This window comes from Malaclemys terrapin, chromosome 10, assembly GCF_027887155.1.
Source record: "Malaclemys terrapin pileata isolate rMalTer1 chromosome 10, rMalTer1.hap1, whole genome shotgun sequence".
NCBI lineage: Eukaryota > Metazoa > Chordata > Testudines > Emydidae > Malaclemys > Malaclemys terrapin.
The window spans coordinates 20,888,711-20,914,570 of NC_071514.1; the positions used below are offsets into that span (position 1 = coordinate 20,888,711).

Below are 25,860 nucleotides of genomic sequence, written 5' to 3' on the forward strand. Positions count from 1 at the left end.
ATAATAGGAGTAATTACAATTTTTAAAAAATGTGTTATCAATTTCTGCCTTGCTAATAGTTAATAAGCCCAGACCTCTCTACCATTAAAAGTGTAAAAATAGATCGCTGCCCTGTATGGAGGGAGGGTCCATGGGGCTCCGTGCTCTTTTGTAAGAGTTTTCTCACATAAGATCCTGTTCTTCCTCCAGCAAAGATAGGAGAGGCAACCACTCCTAAGCCCAGACCTACTGCAGCGTGCACCAATCAGGTGCTGCAATCAGGCAAAATATAGGGAATGCCCCTTGGACACTTACATAATAACTTGGGCTAGCTAGGAGCCATTTCAGTGCCCTGGTGTAACTTAGAGCATCCAAAGGCCTGTTCTTAATTATACCAACTGGAAAGGTCCCCTACGGCTGTTAAATTGGCTAGGGATTGCTGGAGCATAGTGAGCTCCAGCCAAAAAGGGCCACCCTCAGCATGTCTCCTCTGGTGGGAGGAGACAGGAGAAGGTGTTATATACCCTGCTACACTGGCACCAGCTGTATTCTGCCCATGGACAGACTTCTGATTCAGTTAGGCTAGCTTCCAGTGCGTGAAGCAGCTGGATTGGTGTGCTGAGGATCTAGCTGACTGTTTTAACTGGTGGTAGTTAAAGTCCAGAAGGTCACTACCACCACCAATACGGCTTCTGATGATGTAGGTTTATCTGCTTCATTGACGCTGCCTAGCTGTCTTCCAGCAACTACTGATTATCTGAGCAGTGTTATCGCACTGCTACTCCAGATTTTCCCTTCACGTATGGAAGTGAGACACATCTAAGTTTACCATACCTGTATTGGGATCATATCAAGGGGTTCCTGGGTTGGTAACTGGATCCCCATAATGACCATTTTCTCAGATGGAATGTATACAGGCTCTGCTTTTCATGTTGAAGGACTTGTAATACTCCACTATAACATCTTCCTTTGCTTGAATGGATGACAGACTATTATATTCTATCACCTTTCTAAATAGTGAGGATTCAGAAGTCTTGTTTGCCCTTTTCATAATAACATGAAAGGTTACGATTTGCAACACTGCCATTTTTTGATGGCTCAACAGTGTATGTTTACTCTGGTAAGATGGGCCCCAACTGCAAAACTTAAATACCATCATGTACCATCATGGGCCGTAGGGTGTTTTGGATCTGGGATTTGGCCCCATATTGCACTTGGTTTATGAAGCTTGAAAGGGTATTCTGCCCCTCTTGGGTAAGGGCATTATGTTAGAGGATGGCTGCATCTCAAGGTGAGAGAGCAGAAACTTCAGCACTGCTAGTCACCAGTCACCTCAACTACGCTCTCTAAAATATTGACCTAGCTGACCAGATACAGCCTTAAGCTGGTGAATCTGCAGGCTAAAGTTTAAAATAGGAACTCCTTCATCTTCCAGCTATTTAAAGCCACTTGCTATAAAATGTCTTCAAACTTGCAATGATGAGGTACTGCTTCCCATTTCCTGTTCAATTAATGTAGTTACTTTCTACTTGGAAAGTGTGGCGAATTTTGTTTTAACTGCTAAAAGCAATAACTCACCCAAGGGGTCCTTCGGGAAACATGTAAAGATTGTTGCCACAAACGTAACTCAGCGTGCTATACCCTTACTCCAGGGCCCCTAACTCCTTTATTACCAGGAGTAGAATAATTTAGTGTGATGGTATCCATTGACTCCAGTGGCTATTAACTCCTGCCAGGTTATACTCCAGGTAGAAGGGGTATGGCCTTTTGCTATGACTTGGGGAGGTGATAGTCTCCTCTTCCCATGCACCTTTTCTTGTCCTTTGTGATGCTTTCTACAGCTTGTCCTAGCACTAGTCCAGTGTTCTCAGCATCTCTTCCCTATCTCCAGTCTGTCGCCTCTGACCAGTCTGCTCCCTATTTGATCTCTTGAATTCACTCAGTGATCCAATCCAAGTATAGTAATGCCTTATATGTATCTATGTTTTGGATATAAACCTAAATGGATCCAAACAACCTGTGGGGAAAAAATGCTGAGTTTTGCACCACTCTTAATGAGGGAATAAGGATTTTGTTAAAGCTGCTTCCCCATGAGGTGAAGTTAAAGGGCAATGGTCTACTGTTGTTAACTGGTCAGATTTGGGGATGTGCCAGGCTGTCTCATTAAAGATAGGAGAAACTGTTCTTGTCTTTTGCCCCTGCAGGTGCCACTAAGAAAACAAACATAAAATCACTGAAAAATTAAACAGCTCTTGTATAATTGGCTTCTTTGCTAATTATGCTTAATGCCTTTTCAAATGCGGTGGAGCAGTGTGGGGTTTATTTTATCGATACCTGTCATTTGAATTAATTCTGATTGCATGTTAAAATTTATATGGACATGGACTTCCCTCCCCCATTTACCTCTTAGTGCATATTTTTATAGATGTGAGATGAAGTCTTCTGTTCATCCACAGAACTTGTACAGCACAAGCTAAGGCAATACAAGCTTCTCGTTCACTGCCTTTCAAGTGTGCCTCAAACCTGACCTGGAAGGACCCATCTTTAGGAGCAAAAGAAGAACTTGGTCTCTCTGGTCCTTTCAATCATTCATCTTCCAAGCTAGTAATTTGTGGTGGTGTGGACACTTACTCGCTACGGACAGGACTGAAACTATCAAGTCCATTTTCCCATAAGCCAAACAGCCACTCATGGTAACAGCTAGAGCTGGTTGAAAACCTTTTGATGGCACAGTTTTCCATTGGAAAATGCTGATGTGAGTAAATCCAGATGTTTCATGGGAACATACTGATTTCACCAATTTTTAACAGAATATTATGAGAATGTTTCATTTTGATAAGGTCTAAATGTTTTGACTTATAAGTCAAAACAAAATATTTTGAAATATTTTTGTTTCACTTAAAATTCCCAAATTGTGACTTCTTGTCCTGATTTGGAATGAAACAAAATTTTGGAAATGTCATGGTTTTGGTCAGTTGTAATAACTGTCTGTCCCTATTAACCTAGGCTGGATGCAAATTAGTAATTGACTTCTCTTCTTTTCAATAAAAAGACTGGTTTCATAAAAGCAATTATTATTTCATGTTGTACAATTATGTTTAATGTATTCACACAGACATGTTTGGAGTTAGTCCTACATTGTGCTTATCACCTGTCTGCTCCCATTGACTTCTGTGGGAGTGAAAGGTAGCTCAGCACCTCTTAGAATTGGGTCCTTAATATCCAGAGAAATATTTTTCAAATTACTAACTTCCCCCCACACCCAAAAAGTTCCTTTATGTTGACTACTAAGGCTGGGACTTTCAAAGACCCTGAAGAAATTAGGTGCCCAACTCTGATTGACTTTCAGTGGAACATAAGTGTTTTACTCTATCAGACTTTTTAGAAGATCCCAGTCTGAATTACTTAGTTATTTTAAAACCTATCTTTTGTAAGAGATGACAATTAAAGAATAATAGAATGAGATGCAAAGTTTCATGGGATTATTGGGGCAACTATTTCTATAGTTTAAATGAGAATCTTGTTATAAAGTGTGGCACAGACATACAAAAACTTTCCAAACATCATTATTTTTCAGATTTCAAGAAGTTGATGGTTCTACTTAAGTGATAAGGTCTCACATTCAGGGCTCTGTCAGGAAAGCATAGACACTGATGTGTGTTTTTTGTCTCTGTGTATGGCTACTCATCAGTCTCCATTGTAATTTCTAGTAAGAGACAATCAATTGAATTACTGCTATTAAGGCACAGTTCAAAACAATCACTTTGAATATTCAGAATTGCATGCTTTTTAAAAAAACAGTTTGTACCATGATAAAGGAATTTGAAGGACATAAATCTTCATTTAAATAGTATTAAGCGTCTGAACTGAACACACAAAAGCCAGGAAATTAATAGCTCTGGTTGATACACCTTCTATCACTGTCCTTTGAGGTAGCATAGTACTCACGTATAAAAGCAGTGACCAGATGTCTTGTTTTCTCATCAGTACAATGGGGATAATACCTACTGCAGAAGGTTGCCTTGTGAGGATTTATCTTTGTAAAGTCCTACAGAAGAAGTAATTGTTTGTTGGTGTCCCAGATAATTATAGTGATTGGCTCTTCTAATAGTTTGTCTGAATGGACCTGAGAAGTACTAGAAATCTTTCAAATGCCTGTTCCTTAGATTTCCAGACATCAGAGATTCAAATGGTTTGGATAAATGTCCGAACTGACCAGAGCTTCTGTGTCTTAGAGGGTCACCGTAAACCTAGATGAGATATGAGAGAGCTTGCTTTCTGAAGGATCCCAAAGCACTTTACAAATTGACCTTCAAACTATAGAGACAAAGTGGGTAAGGTAATAGTTTTCAATTGGATCAAAGAGACACGTTTTCAAGCTACATAGAATTCTTCTTCAGGGCTGGAAAAAGTTTTCAGAGTGTCACAGCTAAATACAAGTTGGAACAGATTGTTTCGCATAAGTAAGACAAACCATACACAGATTATAACAGCCATCGCTAGGGTGGTACTCTGCTTCTGGTTGAAAATACACAATACTACACAACAATTTTGGGGAGGAAGTGAAAAACAGTCTGTTTAAAAACCACAGGGAGAATATAGGGAGACAATGTAACTCAATTGGAATTTGGCCATTACCTGGGGATTATTGGCCCTCTTCTTATACAGAGTTCCAGGTGAATTGGGATCTTCCGTGTCCTCAAAAGATTAGAGCTGCTTTAATATCTGTGTGGAAAATGGCACCTTCAATCTTGTAACTTCATATTGGGGAATTTTGTTAATTGGCGAATTGAAGCCTCAGAGGGAAGAACAACCAGCACCACAAGCACACAAATCAGCGTAGCTGATGGAAGAGCACAACATATCAAACCACCGCAAGCACTTAAAACAGCAACCTATTTTGAAGGTTTCCTTGACAGCCTGTACCTGCTGTAGCTTGAAAGATCTGAGATCACAGTACAAGGTTGTCATGGTTTGCATTTTAAAAGAATACTTGGATACGATATTTTAAAATGTCTTTTAAAAAAAAATTCAGACCTAGAAAAAAACCTTCATTTTTGATAGTTAGAAGTTGCTCCTTGTATTTCTGATTGCTTGTCCCTGGGTCTGTATTAATCTTCTACCTTTGCTTTCTACAGTAGAGAATTCATGGAGATCACTATGATCCAGCAGAAACCTTTTCTCATCCTGCTTTGTTGCTTTTCAGGAGCAAAATTGAACCACGCTGTTGCTGCTAATTTTTTCATTTTCCACCTCTTCTCCCTGCCCCCCCCAACAAAAAAATGAAGCTTGCTTGAGAAATTATGTTCTCTGCAACTATAGAAACCTCTTAATGCTCAACTATGACAGAAGATGTAAATCTTAATATACAAAATAAATTTCCAGTGTACAGTACCATATAAATAATGGAGCTACCCATAATAATGAAAGAGATAGAGGTACTGTGCGATGTTGCTTTCACCTAATAATCATATTCAGGCTATCACCAGGCCTATTTGCATTATGATATACTGGGCATTTGATTGGCTAATGATATACACTGTACAGTTGCTAAAACTCATTATAGTAGTAATTTAGAAACTGATCAGTGCAATTTGTGCTGAATCAACCAAAATATTGTTCCCCGTTTCCTTTTAGTGGTTCTACTGATCTTATTTAAACATCCTGTCATTCCTCAATTTGTTTTTGGCATTCAAAGATATAAAGAAAGGAATGTCTGGTGGTCTTTTTGAATGACCCGATTCAACCTAAACATGAAACTTCTCTTTAATTTTAAAAAATTCGCAAAGTTTTCCAGTCACATTGATCAGTTTCTTTAACTCTATGATATCCCTTAAGGGACAGAAAGTCTTGCTGCACCCTCCAAAAGAAATCTCTCCCCTTCAAGCAATCTGGTTTTTTTTTGTTTTGTTTTTTTGTTTTTTGGGCCAATGCATAACCTCTTCTTCCAGTGAGGAACAGGATTAATTTGAGTTGGAACAATCCTGTGAAGTTCTGAGTGCCCTTAACTCCTGTTTGGTTGAGGGCACTTAGCACCTCTCAGGGTTCCGATCTTTGTGAGTTAGCTCTCTTTCTAGGGATGTATTTTATATGAAGATGATAACTAGTGTGACAGACCCAGACCAGTGGGGTACAGGAGTCTGGTAGAGGGCAAATATACTGGCCACTGGATGAGTAGTTTTCTGTTCCCTGAGTGACCAGAGCAGGGGCTGCACTAGAGTAATCAGGAACCTGCTAGAACCAGTTCAGGTAGGCTAATTAGGACACCTGGAGCCAATTAAGAAGAAGCTGCTAGAATCAATTAAGGCAGGCTTATCAGGGCACCTGGGTTTTTAAAAAGGAGCTCACTTCAGTTTGTGGTGAGAGTGTGAGGAGCTGGGAGCAAGAGGCGCAAGGAGCTGAGAGTGTGCTGCTAGAGGACTGAGGAGTACAAGCGTTATCAGACCAGGAGGAAGGTCCTGTGGTGAGAATAAGGAAGGTGTTTGGAGGAGGCCATGGGGAAGTACCCCAGGGAGTTGTAGCTGTCATGCAGCTGTTACAGGAGGCACTATAGACAGCTGCAGTCCACAGGGCCCTGGGCTGGAACCCGGAGTAGAGGGCGGGCCTGGGTTCCCCCCAAACCTCCCAATTGACCTGGACTGTGGGTTCTTCCAGAGGGGAAGGTCTCTGGGCTGTTCCCCAACCCACATGGTGAATCTCTGAGGCAAGAAAATCTGCTAATAAGCGCAGGACCCACCAAGATAGAGGAGGAACTTTGTCACACTAGGGCCTGGCAAATCCGCAGGTATCTGCGTCTGCGGATGCAGTTGTATTGTTTGCCATGTTTGCGGATCGGCTGCAGATCCACATTTTTGTATCCGCATGGGGCTCTAATGATAACCATAGTTTTCTATCAGTTTTGATGAAAGAAAGCTCAGCAGTGTCAGTGTGATGGTCAATGTGTGCAAAGCCATTCTTAGAACTCAGCCAGGAAGTTCCAGGTCATGTTTTGCCCAATGTAATAAGCATTTTAGATAATATTCCTAAAACAAAAAAAATGATTACATGTATGGCTCTTCATTTTTTATACATGTACTCTCTTCAGCAGGGATGGATGATTTGGTTGTGTGGTATTCAACCCATGAGAGACTGGGTGGGGCTTGTCTGATGGCTTGAGGACAGATGGGCTGTGATCAGAGAAACTTCCTCTTGTCCATTGCTATTAGGGTCATGTATGAGTCTCCAGTTGGATTGAACATTAGTCTCCTTTGATAGGGAATGGATAGAAATAGGGTGGGTCCATAGAAAGCCTGCACCTAATGAAGTTTCTGATGGTTTGAAGATTGCAAAGAACCATTGTGGTTGGTGTCACAATTTGCTGTGAATCATCCAATGTTAAGATCCATAAAATCAACTTGCACTTTAACAGCACAGGATCACTGAACATTACCATTTCCTCTGTGGTTCTGGAGTTCTGAAGAGGAGTCCCCTACAAAGAAACATAAATACAAAATAATATTATGTGCTCCATCCATAGATTTGTCGAGAGGGTCAAACTTAAGGGAACTCTTCCACATTTGAAAAGTTGAACTTTGGTCGAACTTGCAATACTTTTATTCAATCAGTAAAGGGTCGGAAGTAAACCCTGGCTTCATAATTCTTGCCTGTAAAGTGCAGATTAATTCATTACAGACACTATCCTAGCATGTTTGTTTTTTATTTGGAATGTATTAATGCAGTAATATTGCTTAGCCTAGTCTATTGCAATTGTGTTCTACTGAGTTGGTTCCACATATTACTCAGATTCAGAGCAGGTAGAAATTTTCCTGAATTTCAAGTTTGTGATGAAATCTTTTATCAAAAATTCTGTTTTCAATGACCCACTTCTGTATTCCCTCAAATAAATTTTTGTTTTTTTTGACATCTAAAATTTTGTTTTTAAATGTCAATGATATTTTTTTATACCTTTTCAAAATTTCTAAAAAAGTTGCAGTGACTTTTTTGTGACCCGCTCTGCTCATACTCAACTTGACATAGAGAAAGCTTCAAGGGGCTCCATCAAATCTGCCCCAAAGTTCTCCAAACTGTCCCAAAGGTTTGCTTTCATGACTCATCACTATTCATTGTTGTTTGGTCTAAATGCTCCCCATGTAATTCAGGTTGATGAGTTATGACTTTGTTTTAAATTATGTTACAGGTAAAATTACACACTCAAAAACCTCTACAACTCTTAGGAAAAATCCCATTTGCTGGGCATTAGTAGTTTTTCCACTAAATCCCTTAAAATGGACCCAATATATTTGGTTAACCTTAGAAGTAAATGCAAGATACATAGTATTTTTTTTTCAAAGAATTATACATAATAAACTATTAGTTTTATTAAAGTGTTTTTTTAAAACAGTCAAACAATCCCGCTTCCCCACAACCATATCTATTCAGAAATAAAGTTTTTCCCAGGAGTGGGATGACAACTGTGGTGCCACTTACTCTGTTGCCCCACACCAGCCCTTCATTTCAGTGCTGGTTTGGTGGCAGGGTCCGGAAGGTGGCAAGCTGCAAATGCATATTTATCCAGCTGAAATATCTATACCCTTGGCAGACTCAAGAGACACTGGTTCTGGCAGATGTAGACTACTCTGACTATTTAGCACAGTTGTGCAGTTAATGGGCTGTTGGACAATTTCGTCAAATTTGCTGTTTTTTAGTGACTCGTCTATAATTCTAGGAAAGGAACATACTGTTAGCCATTTGTGAATAAGTGGAAATTTTCTCGGTCTCATAAGAAGCACTTCTGTGGTTAAATGGGGTTGTTTCTCACGTTTGTTTATATGTTTCCTGTATAAAATCTCTATTGTGACCGTAGAATGATCCATATACTTACCCATTGGTGGGCGCTCTTTTTTTTATTTTTTTTTATTTTTCCCAAAAAAGTGCTTTAAGAGGCAAGGGGCTTAATTACTGTTATGCCTAGTTTACATGTCGTTAATTTAAATAAAATAGGATGCCTGTAAATACAGCAGGCAGAGCTAAAGTTTCATGTGTGTACATCTAGACTTTACATAAATCACAGGTATATAAATGTGATAGTGATAGCTAAGTGTTAAACTGCTTTTATTTTTTACTTTGGCCCACCTCACCTGCACTCTGCTCACTAATCTCTCTTGGGGCTGCGTTTAATAGACTCTAGAGCAGCTCCAAGCAGCTGCTATTTAAATAAGCAAAAGAGAAACTTCTCTCCCACTCATCCCCCACATTAATGGTCTAAGGTGCAGCAGAGAATATTCAGTCCTGCATGTATAGCAGATAGGTAAACAGAAATTGCATATCAGGCCTATAGATGGGGGCTGGTTACAGTTAGAAAGAGGAGACTCTCAGATTTCTAATGGGACAACACTTATATTTTGACCTGAAAATCACAAAATCATTCTGTTTCGAATGTTTTTTGGGTAACTTTTGGATCTTTTTAAATTTCATTAGTTATCCTTTTCATCTTGTACAGTAGGAATGATAGAGTATAGTATTGAGAGAGCACAACTTTACGGGGGGGGGGGGGGAATGAATAGTACCAATAATTTTTTTAAAAAGCATTTTCTTTTTAAATGCTTTTTTAAACATGAAATGCAATATGCAGAATGTGGTACTAAAGACTATATTGGTCGTTGCTTAGGGTGGAATGCATGATGCACTCATCTCTTTTGCATCCCATATAAATGGCCATCCAAGTTATCACAGCATCATGTACCGATGCATATAAAATTATGTACCCACCCAGTGAAATGCATGTCTCTGAGAGAGGCTGTCAATTGTCCAAGAAAACTTTGCCTTTTAAAACTGATTTATTTCAGAATTCTAGTGTCAGTCTGCTCTATAACAAAATACCAAATGTTCGGTATTTTCTTCTTGTAATCTAATTTAATTTGTATTAAAGCACCACACTGGCAGAATTTTCATAATTTTTTTTATACAGGCAACCAATAGAAAATACATATGTGCTGCAAATACAGTAGCTTGTTCTGACCAGAAAGTCTTAAAACTTTTAAACTAGTTACAATGGAGAGTGGTAATCCTTTTGGTTAAACCTTCCTTCCCATATTATATGTTTGTTGTTATGCAACATTTTTCACTTTCAGCTGAAAACAGTTTCCCCAGAAAATAAGCTAGACCTAGCTTTGTGGAGATGGAAATAAGGGGTTGGTTTTACTGACTAAGTAATCTGTTTTCTTCTGACTCTAAACAAGCAGTAGTTAGAATGAAACACTAGAGATAACAGTAATTTACTAATCAGGAGAAAATCATTTGTTACTGAAACATACCCCATGTTCATTGCAAAATGGATTTAAAGCACAACTTAAAATATTGGCCTAAGAACAGATGCTCACAATTGTAAATGTAACATTTGCATATATATATGATAAAGTGGTGGAGAGCGAATTTTACTTATTGAGGTCTCTGGAGGGCAGAGATGATAGCAAGAAATGAGTGGCTAAAATTAGCTAGCCACTAATGTCTGAATGGGAACACTGAGATTCTAAACAGATGCCCACGCCACGCCCACCTACTAGGGAGAATAAAATTGGAGGCTAATAAAACATTAGAAATAAATCCAAATATTATGATGGAAATAAAATAATGTATTTCCTTACCTCTGTTTGCCGACGCTAAAGTGCTGAATTTCACCCAGCAAGAGTAACCTACTGAGTGCTGTAGATGCACAATTGTGGGGTGGCAGTCACAAAGTACAGTGCATCACAGACAGAAGCTTTCCTATAAAAACTGGTTTCAAAAACCTACCTTACAAACAGTGAAAATTAGAGTATTTTTGTCCCATTTACACATTTATGCACATCCTGCTCCTACCTGTTTGTGCTGCATGTGGTAATACACATACTCAGATAGCTTGGCTGCAGCCACTATAAAGCTAAGTCTGATATACCCAGATGGTAAAAACTCTGCATCTCAAGTTCTGTAACAACTGACTTGGCAACTCATAAGCGGTGTTCCTGCTGGGAGCAGGTGTCTTCAGTTTGACGAGATTACATTTTATTCATGGGTGCTCAAAATGCACTATAGCTGGTAGCAGGTCAAACAGGACTGAATTTTGTAAAAAGACTCTTGTAAGACTTTGGTAATGAGGTTGAGGTGGTTAACAATGACATGTGAAACTAATTACCTGTTTACTAATGTCACAATAATTCACCCATTTGATTTGACTGGAGCCATGCAGAGCACAGACTCTTCCAGACCTGGTTTCCTGTATAATGCTGGTGTGTGAGCTGTTTTGCTAAGAAATGCCCTTCTACATCACAAAATCATTTAACTGTTACATCCTAGATTTGAATTTGCTGACTGTAGTAGAGATTCAGGAATTAGACTTGTTTACATGCCGCACATGTTGCTGTGGGAGCAATCTGTTTTCACTCAATAGGATAAACTGGACACCCAACGGAAGAGTTAATTACCTGAGTGCTAATGTTTTCAGACTCGTATGTAATGCACAAAAGTATTACTAATACTCAAGTGCTGACTGACTGTAAAATCAAATTATCGCTAAAAGTTTTACTGTTGAAATGTGTTTTGGTGTGGCTTGCAACAATGCAGGTTACAAATGGCAAGTGGCACAAGAAACAAGCAATGAATTTCTTGTCGGGAGGTGAATACAGACTGTTTTCAATTCCTGAAACAATAAAATTTTGATCTTGGGTCACATTAGTTGGGGTTCAATTAGCGACCTGATATGGTTCCCTGACCGGTTGCCCTCAACAGTTACCTTAGGATGAAAAAATGATCCTTCTAAAACTGCGTAAAGGTCAAGGAGAGTTTTAAAATGTTGACTTTTTTATCTTTATTCTGCAAGCTTTTTAAGCATAATAGTTTCCAGTTCATAAATCACTTAGTTGGCCTGAATTTGCTGCTATCATTTGATTTTTTTATGTCAAGAGAAGAATCTTTCTAAATAGCCAGCTCTTTCCTACATGCCTGATCTAAAACCCACTGAAGTCAATGATTGTCTTTCTGTCAGATCCTAATCATGCCACTATTGGGAAGTATGTGTGGTCTAGTCCATTAAAAATAAAATAATGCATTACAATAAGAAATAAGTTTCATACCACCATGCAAAGGCAGGGACGATGGTTTCAGAGCTGGAGAAATTGAGGTTGGTTGCCTAATTGTGTACAAAGATCTCCAGAAGGGTGAGGGTGTGCTCCTGAAGATTAGTACCTGTCTGGGAAGTGAAAAATCATTCTCTTAAATAAAGGTACTGAAAAGCGTAGAAGGCTTGATCAAAACTAGACCTGTTGTATTTGTCTGGGCTGAGGCCCATTTCTAGCTACTCTCAAATGTGTTCAGCAGCCCAGTGGAATCTAGGCATGCCTACTTTTCACCAGGCCGGTTCTAGGGGTGGACAAAGAGGGTGGTTGCCATGGGCACCAGTTTCCGAGGTGAACAGTTATGCAGTGCTGCTCAGTTCTTGGCTTTTTGGGGGCATAGGGGACTTGGTCGAGGGGGAGAGGCAGGGTCAGCCGAACATATTTTCTGCTCTGGAAGACAGAATGGGTAAGGCTGCTCCTGCCTTTCACATACAAGTTTTAAAGGCACTGACCAGGAAACCTCCCCTTTTCACCCAGCCCAATTGTATTATTGTGTGTGTGTGTGTGTGTGTGTGTGTGTGTGTGTGTGTGTGTGTGTGTGTGTCTCTGTCTCTCTCTCTCCCCCCCTGCAGGAATAGGATTTAGCCTGTATTAAAAACCTCCTAAGACAGGCAGCCTCACAATTTAGAATGATAAATGTTAAAGTAAATCTTAGAACAGACGCTTCAGGATGAAGTGTGCACTGCAGGTTGCTGCATATTTTACACCTAGGAGATATCAGGAGGGCAGGTTAACTTCTTTTAGTGAAATTATATTGTTCTGAAAAATGATATTGGAAAGCCCCATGCTGGAGTCTGAGAAGCCCAACGGGCCATAGGGAATGGAAATGATGGGAAACTGAAAAATGGCCCAAGTACTCAATTGACAATGTTGGATGCAAGTTCTAGTTTAGCTTTATTTTCTCAGGAAAGAAGGTGACAACAGTCCAGCACAGGTATCAAGAACTCAGATTCAGGTACATTTCTTCTTATTATTACTTACGATAATACCTGCTGTGCTAGGCTTTCAAGCACCCATGAGTATGGGCCCTGCCCCAAAGATTTCATAATCTAAAAGATTCATACTTAATTTATCCTGTTTATGATTTTTGCTTGGTTCAATGTAATCCCATTGGCCCATCCTCTTTCATTCTCTATTTATCAACAACAAAATAAACCTGCACATGCAAATTTTTCTTTTGGTGTATAGGAAGACAATCACTTTCCACTAGATCTGTGAATATCTGGCTATCCTACATTCAAGAAAAAGAAATGAGTCAGGTCTACTGAAGGCCTTTTTGCCTCAGCCTGCATTTAAAAAAAAAAAAAAAAAAAAAAGTGCAATCTCATCACAACCACCAATAGAAGTTGAAACTAATTCTTTATTTTAGATTGTTTCAGTTACACTTGTACTGTACGTATTGGAAATGGCACTTTCACATCCAACCTGAAGCTGACAAATGAGACTATTAAGAGTAACTTTCAGGAGGTGATTGTTGCTGTTGGGGAAATCAAAGGAATCAACACCCAGACTTTGGGAAACTTACCTAAACCTCCTGAGTCTAAATCTAAACCTGCTAAGAATTTGGCTAGAAATCATCTGAGAACAGACTTTCTCATGAGATTCCTCTTATATCCTGACAGAATTTCTTGGAATATTTCATCTCTTTTGTTCTCAGTCCCCACAGGAAGAGGTCCCTGAAAATGAGACTGGGTAGGGAGAGAGATCAGCAGAGGAAGATCTGTCATCAAAACTATTTTACATTTCAGACTTTTTAGTTAAGGTTCTATAATACTCACTTACAGAAATCAAAGACTTTATTGGGACACCATAAATAACACTAGTACACCAGGCAGGAGTGAAATTTCATATAGCAACCTTCCACCTCCCACCGCCTCAGGTACAATGACATAATAGCAAAACAGATAATAATTTATCACTAAGATAAAGATATATCACCACCTATTGGTAGACGTGCTGTCTGCACTGTTCATTACAGTTCACTTTGTTTTAGAGGAAGGTATGGGTCAGTTCTTAAACCAATTTGCCCATCCCTACTGGTATGATCCTACTTAGAAATGGGCCAAATCAGAGCTCTTTATTTGAAACACCCAAACTTCGGTTCAGATTCAATGGATTCCAGATCCAAAATGCCTCAGTTTCATTTTGCAATCACAGTCTGACTAACAACGTTTTGCAAAGTCCAAATGGTTTGTGGCACCATGCCTAGCCTTTGGCTCTGAGACGGGGAACCAGCCACAAAGCAAATCTGGTAAAAATGATGTTTTGATTTGAGTGGAAGGCATTTTACCACTTGGCACCTATCAGAGGTAATTAGCTATAAACCCATTTTAAAAGTAGCCCACCAAAGGGCAGGAGACTTGTAAGAAGTTAGTCTTTTGCTAACAGGGATTCCCACTAGAGAAGAGGCATCATGAAGTGATCAAGGGTGGCTACTGAATTATCCAAAATAATCTGATGTGAAACTTATATCATGTTCCTATTTTTGAATGAAAAAGCAAGAGGCCTACGCATGTCTAAAGTGCAAATTTCTTTCCATTTTGAAGCAAAAGGGTGAGGGGTCAGTAGAAGTCAATGATGAAATCAAAGGCAACCAAATTTCATAGGGACCAAAGAGAACAGTAATTAGGCAAGGCTGGACAAGCAGAGATCTCAGAGCTGATGGAGGTAGAGGAACATGGTTTCAGGGAAGACTAGAAGCTGTAGAAAGAGCAGAAAGAAAATACGGATGGAGCTATTTAACCTTTAGTACCTGTGACAGATTCCAATTGCAACAAGATAGAGATCAGATTCAGAAAAGCCCAAGGTAATTGTCAGTAGGCCGCCCACTAATAAGGAGGTGAGCACTGAAACAGTGCAGAAAAGAGGCTTATCATTCTGACTGACTCTACTGAGAGGAATGTGGTCCAAAACATCTGTAGCTCAGATAAGGAAAACAAGATAGTGTGGTGCCGGCTAGGTACAAGAACAAAGACTATTGCAATAATGGTGCCAGGTACCTCGAAGAATGGTGAGAAATTATCACTGATTTATAATTCATGCAGGACTAAATGCTAGGTACCAAAATCTGATAGACTCAAGAATGGGTTCAAGAGCCTGCGGGAACAAGTGATTTCATGCTAGGGCGCCAACCATGAGCGAAGAAAGGATAACACTGATACTGGAGACCAACCAATGAATGTGCCAGTGGGGCAGCTAGGATGGTTTTGGATTCAGAGAGTACTGTCATCAGAGGCAGCTGTTTGGACATGATTCTCATTGTAACAATAAGAGCCACAGCAGAATTGTTGGTAAAGGATGGAGACGGATCTAGCGGGCATGACTCAGATTTGGTGGGATGATGCTCATAAGTAGAATGCCAGTTTAGAAGGGTAAAATCTACATAGGAGATAGCAAAAGGGACCAGTATTTGCTATGAGTCAAAAATTGTCACAATGGCAGCAAGTTACAGTTTAGCAAAGAAGAGCATGTTGAATCCTAAGATGGGAATGGCTGCCCCTCTGGATCCATAGGTCTAGCCCATTCCTGCCTCCACAATAATGAGGGGGTTAGCTGCAAGTCATGTGCTGCACCATTGCATAGGCTGTAACAATATGGCAATGGTACAGTTGTTCAGCATCAAGCTCCTACTTCATATGCAGGATTCTTTCTTGCAACCTTACCTTAAATCATTTGTGCAAAGCTTCAGACATTAGGCCTTAACAGCCTGATTTGGAGCCCCCTGAAGTCAATGGAGCGTCTTTCCATTGACATAACCAGTTGTGTTGCATCAGACACCCAGTGGTGGGGAAGGGGAGGGAATGAAATGAATTACTTTTAAAATGCCGGAGATCTTGAACCCGTTGTAAGTCTCTGTACATGAAAAATAAAGAAAATCCAAATGTAGATTTAGCTGAGAAATTTACACGTTCCCAATTGTGATTGTTACTGGAAGGCCAGTTAGGTTTGTATGGTTGCTTTGAAAGGAAAAAACAAAAACCCAGGGGCAGGGCCGGTGCTACCACTAGGCGAACTAAGCAGTGGCCTAGGGCGGTGAGTGGTTGGGGGCTCCTGGGGCCATCCTCAGGCATAGGCAGCTGGGTAGAGCACCTGAAAATTTGGGGCACCACTGGCTCTTAGGGTATGTCTACACTACGGGATTAATCCGAATTTATATAATTCGAATTTTGGAAACAGATTGTATAAAGTCGAATGTATGCGGCCACACTAAGCACATTAATTCGGTGGTGTGTGTCCATGTACCGGGGCTAGCGTCGATTTCTGGAGCACTGCACTGTGGGTAGCTATCCCATAGCTATCCCATAGTTCTTGCAGTCTCCTCCACCCATTGGAATTCTGTGTTGAGATCCCAATGCCTGATAGGGCCAAAAACATTGTCGTGGGTGGTTCTGAGTATATCCTCCCCCCTCTCTAGGGAAGCAACGGCAGACAACCGTTTCGCACCTTTTTCCTGGGTGAACAGTGCAGATGCCATACCACGGCAAGCATGGAGCCCGCTCAGCTCAAGACAGCAGTCATGAACATTGTAAATACCTCGCGTGTTATCGTGCAGTTTATGCTGAACCAGAACCTGCAAAATCAGGCAGCGAGGAGTAGGCGACGGCAGCGCAACGGCGAGAGTGATGAGGATATGGACATGGAATTCTGTCAAACCACGGGACCCGGTGCTTTGTAGATCATGCTGTTAATGGGGCAGGTTATAGCCGTGGAACGCTGATTCTGGGCCCGGGAAACAAGCACAGACTGGTGGGACCGCATAGTGTTGCAGGTGTGGGACGATTCCCAGTGGCTGCGAAACTTTCGCATGTGTAAGGGCACTTTCTTGGAACTTTGACTTGCTTTCCCCTGTCCTGAAGTGCCAGAATACCAAGATGAGAGCAGCCCTCACAGTTGAGAAGCGAGTGGTGATAGCCCTGTGGAAGCTTGCAACGCCAGACAGCTACCGGTCAGTCGGGAATCAATTTGGAGTGGGCAAATCTACTGTGGGGGCTGCTGTGATGCAAGTAGCCAAAGCAATCACTGAGGTGCTGCTACGAAAGGTAGTGACTCTGGGAAATGTGCAGGTCATAGTGGATGGCTTTGCTGCAATGGGATTCCCTAACTGTGGTGGGGCGATAGATGGAACACGTATCCCTATCCTGGCTCCGGAGCACCAGGGTACCCAGTACATAAACCGCAAGGGGTACTTTTCAATGGTGCTGCAAGCACTTGTGGATCACAAGGGATGTTTCACCAACATTAACGTGGGCTGGCCGGGAAGGGTTCATGATGCTCGCGTCTTCAGGAACACTAATCTGTTTAAACGGCTGCAGCAAGGGACTTACTTCCTGGACCAGAAAATAACCGTTGGGGATGTTGAAATGCCAATAGTTATTCTTGGGGACCCAGCCTACCCCTTAATGCCATGGCTCATGAAGCCATACACAGGCAGCCTGGACAGGAGTCAAGAGCTGTTCAGCTACAGGCTGAGCAAGTGCAGAATGGTGATGGAATGTGCATTTGGCCATTTAAAAGGTCGCTGGCGATCGTTACTGACTCGCTCAGACCTCAGCCAAACCAGTATCCCCATTGTTATTTCTGCTTGCTGTGTGCTCCACAATCTCTGTGAAAGTAATGGGGAGACCTTTATGGCGGGGTGGGAGGCTGAGGCAAATCGCCTGGCTGCTGTTTACACGCAGCCAGACAGCAGGGTGATTAGAAGAGCACACCAGGAAGCGCTGTGCATCAGAGAAGCTTTGAAAACCAGTTTCATGACTGGCCAGGCTACAGTGTGAAATTTCTGTTTGTTTCTCCTTCATGAAAACCCGCCCCCTTTATTGACTCATTCTCTGTAAGGAACCTGCCCTCCCCCTTCCCCCAGCTTGCTTTCAAAGGAAATAAAGTCACTATTGTTTAAAAATCATGTATTCTTTATTAATTGATTATAAACATAGGGAGAGAACCGACAAGGTAATCTGGGTGAAGTTTGGGAGGAGGATAGGAGGGAAGTAAAAGGCCACTGAAAAAATTCAATATAACGACAGCCTTTTGGTTGGGCTGTCCACTGGGGTGGAGTGGGAGGGTGCACGGAGCCTCCCCCCGCGTTCTTACACGTCTGGGTGAGGAGGATATGGAACATGGTGAGGGGGGAGGGAGGTTATACAGCGGCTGCAGCGGCAGTCTGTTATCCTGCCGCCGTTCCTGAAGCTCCACCAGACGCCGGAGCATGTCCGTTTGATCATGAAGCAGCCCCAGCGTTGCAGCCTGCCACCTCTCATCTCGAGCGTCCCTCATGACCTCACGTTCACTGGCATCTTTCCTAAATTTAGACACCGTGTCTTTCCACTCATTCAAATGAGCTCTTTCATTGTGGGTGCATTCCATTATTTCCGTGAACATCTCATCTCGCGTCCTCTTTCTCCGCCGCCTTATCTGAGGACGGAGGAGGGAGGCTTGAAAAATTTGCAGCTGCTGGAGGGAGGGTTGGAAAAAAAGGAGAGAAGTTTTTAAAATGATACATTTTACAAAACAATGCTTATACTCTTTCATGGTGAACAACGCTATTCACATTACATAGCACATGTGATTTCAGTACAAGGTCGCATTTTCCATCTTAATATTGAGTGCCTGTGGCTTTGGTGTTAGAGATCACAGACGCAGGTCCGGGCAACAGAATTCAGCTTGCATGTGGCTATGGTAAGCCATTGTCTTTCGGCTTCCGCGCCCTCCTTTCCCACATACCAAGCAAAGCCCGTTGACTGCTGCGGTTTTCCTGTTAACCTTCAGCAGCAGAAAACAAACTAACCCCCCCCCCCCCTCCAATTCTCTGGGATGATCGCTGTACCCCTCCCCCCACCGCGTGGCTGGTAACAGGGAAGATCCCTGCTAGCCAAACACGAAAAGCTCAGGGCCAATTCCCCTTCCCGTCCCCCACATTTGGCTAACTGCAGGGAAGGATTTCTTTTCAGCCACAGGCAAACAGCCCAGTAGGAACGGCCACCTCTGTCCCCTTAATTAAATTCCCGTATTTCAACCAGGTTACCATCAGCGATATCACTCTCCTGAGGATTACACAGCGAGATAAAGAACGGATGTTGCTTGAATGCCAGCAAACACCGGGACCATACACTGCCAGGCTTTGTCATGCAATGATACCAGATTACTTGCTGCAAGCATGGCGTGATCAAGTGTCCTAACATGGAGGACTGAATAAGGCTGCACTGCCCAGAAACCTTGTGGCAAGGCTTTTGGAGTACCTCCAGGAGAGCTTCATGGAGATGTCCCTGGAGGATTTCGGCTCCATCCCCAGACATGTTAACAGACTTTTCCAGTAGCTGTACTGGCCGCGAATGCATCCCAAGTCCTCAGGGCAAAGTAATAATTAAAAAACGCTTGCTTTTAAAACAAGTTTTATATTTTAAAAGGTAAACTCACCTGAGGTCCCTTCCATGGGGTCATGGTTTTGGATACTGGCTTGGGAGGATTGGGAGGGTACTTCAGTCAGGCTGAGAAAAAGATCCTGGCTGTTGGGGAGAACGGAGTGCTGGGTGCTCTCCGCAAGCTCGTCCTCCTCCTCCTCCTCCTCTTCCCCATCCACAGAATCCTCAGGTGTAGCTGATGAGATTATCCCTGCCTCGGAATCCACGGGCAGAGGTGGGATAGTGGGGGCGGCCCCCCCTAGAACTGCATGCAGCTGGGCATAGAAGCGGCATGTCCGCGGCTCTGACCCGGAGCGACCGTTTGCCTCCTTTGTTTTTTGATAGACTTGTCTGAGCTCCTTGACTTTCACGCGGCACTGATCTGAGTCCCTATTGTGGCCTCTCTCCATCATGCCCTTGGAGATTTTTTCAAAAGTTTTGGCATTTCGTCTTTTCGAACGAAGTTCTGCTAGCACTGAATCCTCTCCCCATATTGCGATCAGATCCAGTACCTCCCGTTCGGTCCATGCTGGTGCGCTTTTTCGATTATCGGCCTGCATGGTTACCTGTGCTGATGAGCTGAGCTATCTGTGGTCACCTGTGCTCTCCACGCTGGGAAAACAGGAAATGAAAGTCAAATGTTCGCGGGGCTTTTCCTGTCTACCTGGCCAGTGCATCTGAGTTCAGATTGCTGTCCAGAGCGGTCACAATGGTGCACTGTGGGACAGCTCCCGGAGGCCAATACCATCGAATTGCGGCCACACTAACCCTAATTCGAAATGACAATATCGATTTTGGCGCTACTCTGCTCGTCGGGGTGGAGTACAGAAATCAATTTTAAGAGCCCTTTATTTCGAAATAAATGACTTCGTTGTGTGGACGGGTGCAGGGTTAATTCGATTTAACGCTGCTAAATCCGAATTAAAGTCATAGTGTAGACCAAGCCTTAGTGTCCACCCTACTGGTTTTCCTGTCCCTGTTCTGACCCTTCCTGCAGGCTTTGAGTCTTCCTGGGAAGGGGATCTAGTAATTAAAAGAAAAAAGTCTCCAGCTTGCCAGACCTACTAGCACAACACTGAAACTGTTAAAGAGCCATTCAAGACGTAATGAAGACATTTAACAGGCATTTGCCAACCCTCAGGTATCTACTGTCAGTTTCTGAATGTACTGACAAAAACAGTTGTGCATGACTGTAATATTTACTCACAACATGTCAGTCTACAGGACCTTAGTTTAAAATTTGCTTTAAAAATATTTCATTAGTGAGTTGGTGAAGATTATAAAATCACATCTCTAAAAAATCCTTGCATAGATTTTTTAGATGCACAAACATCTTTAGCCTTAAATGCTTGGATCTTCAGACATGTTTTTTTAAAATAAGTTCTTCAAAAGACCACCCTTACCTAAAATACACATTTTAATTACACCTCTACCTCGATATAACGTTACCCAATATAACACGAATTCGGATATAACACTGTAAAGCAGTGCTCCGGGGGGGGGGGGGGGGCTGCGCACTCTGGTGGATCAAAGCCAGTTCAATATAACGCGGTTTCACCTATAACGCGGCAAGATTTTTTGGCTCCCAAGGACAGCATTATATCAAGGTAGAGGTGTACTATAATAAAATTTTTTTTTAAAAGTCCTTTCTGTCCATCCATTTCTCCCTTAACTCCCCCCCCCCCCTTGAAGGCAGCAACAGCCCTTTGCTTCCAGATAGTTTCCCTTTCTTTACTTCTGACTATCTGATGAACTAGTTTTAAGCAAAATCAGTACCTGAACAAAGGATTTTTATATCTTACTATGCCTAAAATCTTTGGAAACATATTTTTTAAAGTTGGTGAAATTTCATTAACATGTATATGGTTATCGTGATCACACACAGTAAATTAGTGTTCCCTTTTTCTAAAAGCAATGAACATTGTTATGAACATACTAAACCTCTGTGACTGATTAATTTAAAACAATGTCTGTTTCAGTAAATTAAATATGTAGTAAGCTGGAATGATTACTTTATGAAGGCTTAAGAGTACATTTAAAATATAAAATCAGCTTAGAAATACTGATTAAGAAAATGTAAAACAGACAAGAGCTGCATCATGAATTCCATAATATTTAATGTTGTATTCAACAAGACAGCTGAATTCAGCTGACTCACCCTTACTACAAAGTTTTTGCAAATAAATGTCTGACAAACTTCAGGGCATATCAAAAAACCTGTGACTGACATTTTTTTATTCCCAAGTTTAGTGCTTTTAATTAGGTACCTTCTGCATGTCTATTCTGCGTGAGGGAGAGGGGAGTCTGCGGGGAACCTGGTCTGGGTAGCAGCCCCTGGGCACGGCTGGTCCCTGGGGTCTATAAAGGCTTGTTGGGATTTGCCCCTCAATGAACCGGTGTGTGTGTGTGTGTGTGTGGCGGGGGGGAGGGGGGGCTCAAGGTGGAAGTTTCACCTAGGGCACAAAATATCCTTGCACTGGCCCTGCTCAGGGGGCTCTTCATGTTCTAAATGAGATGTGGCTGAACCAGAACTTGGGGCCTAATCTGGATGCTTGCAAATGGAACCTGAATCTGATTTTTGCAACTGCATCAAACATAAAAATACCTCTTGATATTTGCAGTGTTCAAAAGACAGACTACATTTTTTTTTTTCCAGATTGAACTTGTTTCTGGTTCCTTAGAAAATCTGAGAGAAACCAGGGAGGAACCATCTACTCAGCAAACGGGCCAAATTCTTTACTGACTTAAGGGAATATGTTGTATGCACTGATGTTTTATTATTAGAGAGAAAAGGTGGGTGAGGTCTGGGCTGACCTGAAGAAGAGCTCTGTATGAGCTCGAAAGCTTGTCTCTCTCACCAACAGATATTGGTCCAATAAAAGCTATTACCTCACCCACCTTATCTCTTTAAAGGAATATAGCATTTGACATAGGGCACATAGAGAGAGGGTTAATTTTCTCAACATGGGTTCCAAATACACAGACTTGACCACAAACTCCTGTGAGTTGAAAGATGTGAACATAGTGCTCTAAAGCAATAGGCAAATTTTTTTTTAGCTGCTTCACTTTCTTTTTTCTGGCCCTTTTCCTAATGTGTATTAGGATTATATCAGATCTGAGGGATGGAAAATGGTAGTCACAGTACATTCTGAATGTTAATAGAATCTTAGTTTTCTCTGCATTTTTCCTGCATAAATGTTCGTTGCAAGATTGCAAATGAGGGAAGTGTGACCCTGCCATTTGTCATGCTTATGTATTTTGAGATTTCGAACATAGAGTGAAACAAAAGGAAGGTAACTTTAACTTTTGTTGTGAACATGAAATGTATTTACTAAATATTCTGAAGAGACAAGTTCAAACAGGAGAAACAGCATCAGGACACCAGAGAGATTCTGATCAAGAAGGATAGGCTGTAGCAGAGCTATGTCTTTATTTCTCAGAGAACAGTAAAAGTATTCTTGATTTTTCTTAACACCTGAGTATGTCAAGGGCAGTGAGCACACTTTACCTCTTGATTTTTACAGGCAATGCTGTCATGAACAGAATATTATTAGAGGAGACTGGAATATTATTAGCATACTATTTTTCCAAATCATGTGTATATGCTTTCTGTTTTGGAAATCCACAGCAGAATGTCGAATGTTTAGTACAAGCACCAGTCTATAATAAGCTGTAAATGCATTGGATAGGTCCTGCTTCTTAAAGGCTTTGCACACTGAAGTGAGAGATTTCATCATGAACGGGGAGGGACAATGTAAAGCTGTCAGCTGTGCATAAAATTTACCCCTATTATTGCTGACAGCAGATGGCTGTTAATGGCAAGTGTTTTTAACACTGCTTTATTGTCCCATCTTGGGATATTATCTTGTCTCTTCGGTTTAAAAGAAAAAAAAAAGTCACTTTGTGAAAATGACACCTTTGCATGACTCATATTTTTTCCTCTTTGGTTTCCATGTCGTGTTTTGCTCAGTATTGGTGAGTCCGTGTGCGCAGCATGCTATTAGTATGTGTTCTTTCTGTTTCATATGTCCTCAGTAATAAGTAACAAAAACAATCATTCTTTGGGAATTGGAATGAGTAATTGATGCCCATTGTTGGACTGATTCTGAGAACTCTGAAGCAAAAGTAAATGCTGCCTGTTTCTACATGCTGAGCTGATATTTACAGGACTAAATACTAAGTGCCAAACTTGTTTGGACTAGCAAACCCGATAACAGAAGCAGTAAAATGCATATGAAATACCCTTAGTTTTTCTGTTTTGTTTACTGTAGCCTTGCAGGTTGAAAGCTAGCTTTTTGGTGATTAAACTTTTCATTTGGTTATTAAGTGATAGACATCTTGCTGAACCCAAGCATGCATCTATGAGCATGCAGAGAGTGTTTACTTAATGGACACACAAAGACTGGCACAAAAAGACCTGTAAACAAAACAGGCAGCAAAATTAAATAAAGCAATCCTATGCCGTTTAAGACAGATAGAGAGGCAGGTAGTAAATTGGTGGCTGATCCCAAATAATCCCTTCTGAAGGCATCCCCCTCCGCCCCCAAATACAGGTTGTGAAACCTACTTGTGTTGCATTTCCTTATATTTACCATTTGGGAGTTTACCTGGTCATAATCTTACAGAAAGACATGTGATGAGGGCTAGGTTCCAGGCTTCTTATAATTCTAAGGAAGCTTTGTTCTGAGCTATCATTAGGAGAAAAGCCTTGTATTGTTTTGTTCTCAATCTCTGGGGTGGGCCCTCCTGAGGCAATGCGGTCTAATGGGACAGAGTCAGAAGGTCTGGGATTTGAACAAGTCACTTAACCTTTCTTTGACTGTTTTTTACATGTATGAAAAGGTGAGAATACTTGCCCTCCTTTTGAAAGTGCTTTGAGATCTAGGGATGAAAACTACTGTATGAGGGCGAAGTTGTTCTTTATTATTAGTCTGGGGGCTTTGGGAGCTGGGGAGAGGAATCATACTGACAGGGAAAGTCACATGGGCACAGATCAACACCAACATGAACAAAGTGGAACTCAGGGTCGTGTGTGTGTGTGTGACTACAGCAACTGTGCCAGTGATGCTTGGTCCAAGGACTCATGGGGAATGGGCAGGGGGCATTGAATGGTCTCGATGAGACTCTAATTTGACAATTCCTAACCGTTTATTGTTAATCTGAACTACCAGACTGATGGGAGAATGGTCAGAAGGCTGTCAGACCGGGGTTGCTGCATTTTCTGGGAAAGCAGCTCACCGTGAGCCTGTGGAAAAGCCAGGTTTTCAGACTAATAGATAAGATTTTTTAAAAACTTACTTTTAACCTAAAATTCATCCATTTTGGTGCTTCCTCTGCCAAATTTCAGTTCTATCAAGTAGCTGATGGCAGCTATGTTGCATCATCTCAAGAATGATTCTTCATCAAGTGAAAAGCAACAGAGGGTCCTGTGGCACCTTTAAGACTAACAGAAATATTGGGAGCATAAGCTTTCGTGGGTAAGAACCTCACTTCTTCAGATGCAAGTCTTCTTCAAGTGATTGCTCATGTGTATTCCACAGTAGGTGTGTGTGCTCGCCATGTGCACCGGGGTCGGAAGTTTTTTCCCTAGCAGTACCTGTGGTGGGGACTGGCCCCTGCCTGGCCTGGTATAAGGGGAGCTGCGCGCTCTTCCTCAGTTCCTTCTTGCCGCCAGTGAAGGTGCGTCGGAACTGCTCTGCTCCAGCTTTGCTGTAGCTCATCCCCAGAACTGTTCGTTCAGTGTTAGTACCTGTAGTTAGTTAGCTGTTTAGTTAGTCAGTGAGCCCGGGCCGGGGCATGCCCTGCGCCCCTGGGTTTAAGTTGTGCGGCTCTTGGAGGTGTTCTATGCCAAGAAGTGACCCACATGCAGACCATTTGCGCTGCTTGGGAGAAACCCGTATCAACGAAAGATGCAAGATTTGCAAGTCGTTTAAGCCTCGGACCAAAAGAGAAAGGGACATTAGGCTCCGGGCCATCCTGATGGAGTCGGTGCTGACCCTGACCCCAGCACTCCGCTCCGAACTGGTACCCAGCACTGTGGCGTCGGTACGCAGCGACCCTCCGGTGCCATCGACCAGCCGGCACCACTCCCCATCCATGGGGTACGCCAAGAGGGCCGGGAAGACTCCCTCTTCGCAGCGGTATCGAGGGAAGTCTGGGACAGAGGCTAGGCCCATATAGGGCAGTCCTCGATTCCCACCGGGCCCCAGGCCTCCGACTCAAGCTGAGTGGAGTAGCCCAGCCCCTTCGGGACAGGCCTCTCCAGATGTCTGGATGCTGTCCACACCTGAAGCCCTCCAGGCAGCCGGGGACGTCATGTCCATGCCGGTGCCCAGGGAGCTGCTGATGTCAGCCCC

At 42.1% G+C, this 25,860-nt stretch overlaps 1 long non-coding RNA gene across 2 annotated transcripts in view; it reads left to right on the plus strand.

Moving 5' to 3' along the window:
* Nucleotides 1–25,860, plus strand: part of LOC128844139 (uncharacterized) — a 208,973-nt gene that overhangs the window by 40,252 nt on the left and 142,861 nt on the right. Inside the window, exon 4 of one of the 2 annotated variants that reach the window (XR_008446440.1) lies at nucleotides 13,014–13,063. The exons of the other annotated variant lie outside the window; for it this stretch is intronic. This is a non-coding gene — a long non-coding RNA (uncharacterized LOC128844139). Of the gene's footprint in view, nucleotides 1–13,013; nucleotides 13,064–25,860 lie in introns of those variants that run through there. 2 annotated transcript variants of the gene reach the window in all.